Here is a 6,732-nt window from a genome sequence, read left to right on the forward strand (position 1 = left end):
GTTGAAGAAGTATGTGTCCGCCAATCAAAAGGATTGGAATATTAAGCTTCCTCTGGTATTGATGGCCGTCAGGGCCACCCCTCACCGGTCTACCGGAGTATCCCCATTTGAAATGATGACGGGGCGACAAATGACACTACCGTTACACCTGCTGTACCAACTTGGTGACATGAACCTCGTCACCGCCTACACCACTCACCAGTGCCTGGAAGAGTTGCATCAGCACCTGAGAATGACTTTCGCCTTCGCACAACAACAACTCCAAAGAAGCGCGTAAGGTCGTAAAGCATACTACGACCAAAAGGTCTCTCACCGGGAACTCAATGTCGGAGACAAAGTGTGGTACTACAGCTTCGCCCAACCAAGGCAGAATGCTCCCCATCGCCTGTCAAATAAATACCTACCTCACTGGACAGGACCCCACGAGATTGTAGACAAGCTCTCACCTGTTGCCTACCAAATCAAAATCAGACAAGGGCGCAGCGAGCCAGTCCTTCGATTGGTCCATCGAAACCAGATAAAGAGGCACCAGGGCTCCAACCGACAGGAAAAGGGGGAAAACCAAACCAACTGACACAGACCGACAATCCCATACTCTACACCACACACTTTAGCTTCATTCTTCGTGAAACTTGCTAATTAGCACATTATCAGGAAAGGCGATTTGCAAAGATTCATTACAAAACATTATACTCACTTCTTCTGTAGATGAGGCTGGATCATGAATGATTCACGCGAACATAGACGCATTTATGTAGATCGGGGGCACATTCCCTTCAGAAACAATGTAATCCACTGCGAGTTCAGCGGCTCAGATGTCGGGAGTAAATGACGACTGCTATGTTCATTATTACATCCAACAACAGAACACCTCAATCGCTTAGGAGTCATTCTTGTCTATACCTGCTCCAGCGGTGAAACAATGGCGGACTAATGACAGCTCACTCAGGGTGGGTCGAAGGTAAGACACCAGTCCAGTCTGTGCTGAAACGCTACTGTCAATCAAACTATTGTGGGAGGGGCCTGTCTGTGTGACGTATATCTGATTGGAACAATCGCTTCTGGGATGGACCAAATCGGCTCGCTTAAAACCAAATGTCACGAACAGATCTGTGCTCTTTTGCCTTTGTCTTGACCGCGCTCAAACTTGCACTCACACGCTGCACCATCAAGCGATTGGGTCATTCAGAACTCCAAACACTTCGTTGAAGCTTCGTGACTCTGCAGAACAAAGTCTTGCAAACTCAGACTCTCTCAGACGAACTTCGAGGCTCCTCTGTAACCAAGCATTGCCCACTCACCACGAGGGCTTTTCCCAAAATACATCATCAAGGAAGATTGCCAGCCAATCAGCAACGGGACTCCCTCAGGCAGAAAAGGAAACCCTGCTTTCCAGCGCAAACGCAAGTAACAAACAAAATCGTCTATCTGCTGAAACCTGTGCTGAATTGGTCTTAAGCAGTAAAGATAAGACAAATCTCTGCTTTTGTGATTTTCTTGGTGCGATCTAAGAACTAGTAACAAGTACTAGAATTTTGGGACTTCCTCAGAACTCTGTTAACGCTCATCTTCTGAACTGTATGTGTGTGTGTAAATGTGTTTGTGTGCTTTTAGTAGTTTAGTTAATCTGTCCTTAGAGTAGCTCAATAAAACCTCTTGTTTCATTATAAGAATCATTGTCTTGTGTTGTATATTTTAAAGTTAAAACTTTGCCCAGATCTTGTTACCTAGCTCGTAGCTTATAAATTATCACTAGCATGTATTAACCTGTGGCCAAGGGATAATACAATATCCAAATTGTCAAGATATACTGATGTTAACGTCTCGCTGGACGAACAGTTGATAAGGTGTAAACTATCAAATTTGGAATCAGTTCTAATCAGGTTGATTTTGAATCTTCAGATTTGAATTCCCACGAAAACCTGAGCTAAAATTCCTTACAAGTATTTTGGGAGATCAACATCAAATGTTGTACCACACATAACTGCATTGCTTGAATACAGACATACCAGTGGAAATGTGCAACTTTTCAGCTCTCTGTCTGTTCTGTTTGGGCACAAGAAGGCCATGTTCATTCCTCATCCCCAACAGGACTTGTTTGACTGGCTTGCTGTGACTGATTTTCTTTGTGTTTTCGATCTTCAGCTGTAAAACGAGAAAATATTTATTGACCCCATGTTTAATTATTATTGTTGTTTAAACTAAATAAATAAATTAAGCAGTTATAATTATATACTTCAAGGCAAGCTCAAGTTCCCTGGCAACTCTAGCAGACTCCTGAGTTCATCTGTATACATCAGATTCAGAGTTTGAGAAAAGGCCATCATGTAAAATCTGTTTCTACCTTACAACAGAGAATAAATATTCTTAAGGAATAAGATGCAGAGAATAGGCAGAGAAAAGCATAATTTTGTGTGTAATTTTAACAGAATGAAAGGAACATTTAAGTGTTAACATTTAATGACACAGAGGAACAATATCGTTGGAATCAGTTTCAGAATATTTTTTTCCAGCTGATGAACAATAAAACATTGACAGGTAATCAGAATCCACCAGACTTTAAAGAGCTTGAGCATTTAAATGGCAGACAACATAACCGCAGCGCATGCTTATAATAAACATCAAATGCTGTGAAAAAATGTATCTGCGGTAAAGTTCAGTCAAAGTGCTCAGACCAACAAAGACGTACCATTGGAAATGTTTGACTTTGCAGCTTTTGGTCTTAATAAACTCACTAGATGGTCAAATTCAAATCCCATGACAGGTCTTCGTTTGGTCTTCCCTTTCAGCTGAAACAAAGAGAAACATATACATGTCGACAGTGTGTTAAAAATGATCTGTGACCAAAATATTTGAGAGGAAGGACTATAAGGAAAGTTATTATTAACACATAAAATAAGGAATGCGTTCATTAAAGCAAATCAGTTATAACTAAATGTCTGCATCATTACCTTTTAAGGGTTGAACCTTTGAAGGACTTGTTCAGCCTCCTTGGCAGCTCATCAAGATCAGAATTGGGAGCTTTGAGTTCAAGTTCCCTGTTAATTCTAGCAGAGAGAGAGAGAGAGAGAGAGAGAGAGAGAGAAAGAGACTTTTACAAGAGATGGCTTCTTTAAAGAGCTGCTGGGTATGTGATCTGACGTAACTTCAAGACAGAAAAAAAATATTGGATTACAATTAAACAAAACTGTATTAAAGGCGTGGAAAGCATTGTGGTTACTGTGCTTTGCAAATAGTATAGAGTAAAAATACAGTTACTGTGGTAAAACCATGGTAAGTGTTGTGTTACTGTGCTTTAACTACAAATACCACAGTAAAACTATGGATACTGTGGTAAACCCATAGTAAGTGTTGTGGTTATTGTGCTTTAACAACAAATACCACAGTAAAACGTCTCAGGTTTCGTATGTAACCATGGTTCCCTTCCGAGATAACTTCGAACTTCGTCCTCTAGGGGTCGCTATGGGGAATGCCTTCGGCGTGACCGGTGTCTGAAGCATACATCTAAACACGACAATGATATTGGCCGGTGACAGCCTATGACGTCACTACCGGCGTGACCACAGTATAAAAGGGTGCCGGTAGAACACGTCATCCTCTTCTTCGTCTTCACAATGACCATTTGTTTATGTTAAGCATGACTAGGAATGCATGTTTTCTCGGCAGAGGCTTTGCTTTGATACCCACAGTTTCACATGGCTCGCGTTCTGTGTGTGTGTGTGGTGAAAAGCAAGCGCGTTCAGCTCTCGAGGGAGTTGGATGCGTGCTGCGCGTTGCGATCGCGGGGAGAATTGACTGCCCATTGCCGCTATTCGCGGTTGATGGGTAGAACAGGGAAAGCACATGACGGGACATTTCTCCCTATCAGTAATTTCCTTTTGTTCTCATAGGAGTGTATTGATATGATGAGGTGGCTGAGTTGCTTCACACCACAGATCTTGCTCTTCGTGCCACTAAGCAGAAGGGCTCTTCGGGCTTTGCCTTCAGATGAACAATGATATTGGCCGGTGACAGCCTATGACGTCACTACTGGCGCGACCATTGGGAGCGGTATTTGAGGGGAGCATACAGGCTCATCCAAAGAAGGTAGCCCAGCAGGGAGGCCAAGAGGCCTAACAATAGGAAGGCTCTGCCTAGAGCACTAGAGGGGCAGAAGGCCCAGCTCTCCAAGATTCTCTACTCTCCACAGAGAGGAGAAACAAGCGTTCCATTCTGGTTGGAATGACCCTCCCGCAGTGAGGGGAGCACCATGCTCCGAACACACCAAAAGGGAGAGCTGCTGGCTCCTCGCCATATAAATGATAGACCAAGGAGGCCACAAAAAAAGGTCTAGCTACTTGATGTGATCACCTGTTGGAATTACGAGAGCAGCGCTCCCGGCCCTCAGACTGAGGCTAGTCCTCAGACTCAACCCAAGCTCAGGTCTAAGCCCCTCAGGGCAAGACCGAGCAGCCCAGGGAGCATAACAGGAGACAGTGCCTCCAAATGAGCTCAACGAAAAAACATCAAATGCCCACAGATCCTGAGGTTGCAGCGCCATACTGGGGACATGATGACCAAGGAGGCTTCTCGGGAAAGCCTAACGACTCGGAGTCCAGCCAGCACGGAATTGTCAGGCCGTCAGGATCCTGCCAATCAGCATAAGTGATGCATCCTCTGCGAGGCTTGCTGGAAGAGGAAAGAAACGCTTCCATCTAGGAACGAAAATAGTATAACAAATATGTTAGAAAAGGAATCTCAGCAGAGACTGAGATGTTGCAACAATACAGGACAGGAGGCGCTGCATTAAAAAGCTAGTCATATATATATACAACTAGCAACAGTAAAAGACATGGATCATACTCACCCACCATTGCTCCCACACCTGTCTGTAAGCTGAATACAATCTCATGCTCTCTATCTCAATAGAGAGCATGGGTCCCGTTTAACCAGACCCGAAGACAACCTGAGAAACAACGGGACCCATTACCCATTCATGCATGAAGAGCTACTGCTCCTCGGAGCCGAATCCCTCAGGAAGGGTTTCCGCAGAAACACATCTCACTCATACCTCAGGGAATGTAGCGTACTCAAGCCCATTCCGCAAAGGGGCGATTCACCGGTTCAACCATAAAGGCAGTGTGACAGGGAGGTCCCGTAGGCCCGACCGTCTATCCAACTGCAGAGTTGAAAAAGAGTATTAGGCCCCTCAACGCCTCAGCGAGAGGAGCCTTTACATGCATGATGGTTTAGAGGATGACTCAAATCTCAGGAGACCCCTCGGGGCGAGACATGAGTAGCACGTCCTGGCCGGGGCAGCTTACCAGCTAGGACATCAGGGAGCACATCACGAAGCATTATACTCCGAAAAATGCTTACCCGAATGGAGGACCCGCAGGTCCTGATGAAACTAGTTAGTGAATTCACATAAACTAGCAATAGATAGATGAAATGGATCGTACTCACCAACCACGGCTCCCGCGCATGACTCAAGCTCACGGGGCATCATCTGAAGGCAAAGCCCGAGGAGCCCTTCTGCTTAGTGGCACGGAGAGCATGATCTGTGGTGCGATGAAACTCAGCCACCTCATCATAACAATACATTCCTATGAGAACAAAAGGAAATAACTGATAGGGAAAAATTTCCCGTCAGGTCCTTTCCCTATTCTGCCCATTAACCGCAAATTGTGGCAATGGGCAGCCAATTCTCACTGTGACCGCAACGCGCAGCATGCATTCAGCTCCCGCGGGAGCTAAACATGCTCCCGCCCAAGCGCTAGATTACCTCAGAAATCAAGCGAGAACGAAAACAGCTGCCTTGCGTCGCTATTCCCGCGAGAGGCGAACGCACTCATGCAAACGCTATCTACAAACTCGGGGAAATGGTGAAGTACTCACTTCCCCCTAGTCTTGTGAATGCATCACGATGAGCACAAGCCGTCTCCTCGTGAGACGAGCACGTTCAATTCATGCTTATCCCTCACAAGAAACAATGAATGCAGAGCGAAACCAACTCCCTCGAGAGCTGAATGCGCTTGCTCTTCACCACACACACACAACACGCGAGCCGTGTGAAAATGCGGGTATCAGAGCAAAGCCTCTGGTGAGAGAACATGCACTCCTAGTCGTGCTTAACATAAACAAACGGTCAGTGAAGACGAAGAAGAGGATGAAGTGTTCTACCGGCGCCCTTTTATACTGTGGTCGCGCCGGTAGTGACGTCATAGGCTGTCGCCGGCCAATATCATTGTTGTGTTTAGATGTATGCTTCAGACACCGGTCACGCCGAAGGCGTTCCCCATAGCGACCCCTAGAGGATGCAGTTCGAAGTTCCCTCGGAAGGGAACTACGGTTACTGTGGTAAACTCGCATAGTAAATGTTGTGGTTACTGTGCTTTAACTACAAATGCCACAGTTAAACTATGATTACTGAGGTAAACCCATAGTAAGTGTTGTGGTTATTTTGCTTTAACTACAAATACCACAGTAAAACTTTGGTTATTGTGGTAAAGTCGCATAGTAAATGTTGTGGTTACTGTGCTTTAACTACAAATGCCACAGTAAAACTACGATTACTGAGGTAAACCCATAGTAAATGTTGTGGTTATTGTGCTTTAACTACAAATACCACAGTAAAACTACGATTACTGAGGTAAACCCATAGTAAGTGTTGTGGTTATTTTGCTTTAACTACAAATACCACAGTAAAACTAAGATTACTGAGGTAAACCCATAGTAAATGTTGTGGTTATT

At 44.8% G+C, this 6,732-nt stretch overlaps 1 long non-coding RNA gene across 1 annotated transcript in view; it reads right to left on the reverse strand.

Annotated features, from left to right (window-relative positions):
* LOC107712556 (uncharacterized) overlaps positions 1-2,082 on the reverse strand; it is an 8,003-nt gene extending 5,921 nt beyond the window's left edge. The window contains exon 1 of the long non-coding RNA XR_001636802.1: positions 2,010-2,082. This is a non-coding gene — a long non-coding RNA (uncharacterized LOC107712556). The remainder of the gene's footprint in view (positions 1-2,009) is intronic.
* Between the last annotated feature and the right edge of the window lie 4,650 nt (positions 2,083-6,732).

This window comes from Sinocyclocheilus rhinocerous, unplaced genomic scaffold (assembly GCF_001515625.1).
Source record: "Sinocyclocheilus rhinocerous isolate Xijiao unplaced genomic scaffold, SAMN03320098_v1.1 scaffold2463, whole genome shotgun sequence".
Classification (NCBI taxonomy): Eukaryota; Metazoa; Chordata; class Actinopteri; order Cypriniformes; family Cyprinidae; genus Sinocyclocheilus; species Sinocyclocheilus rhinocerous.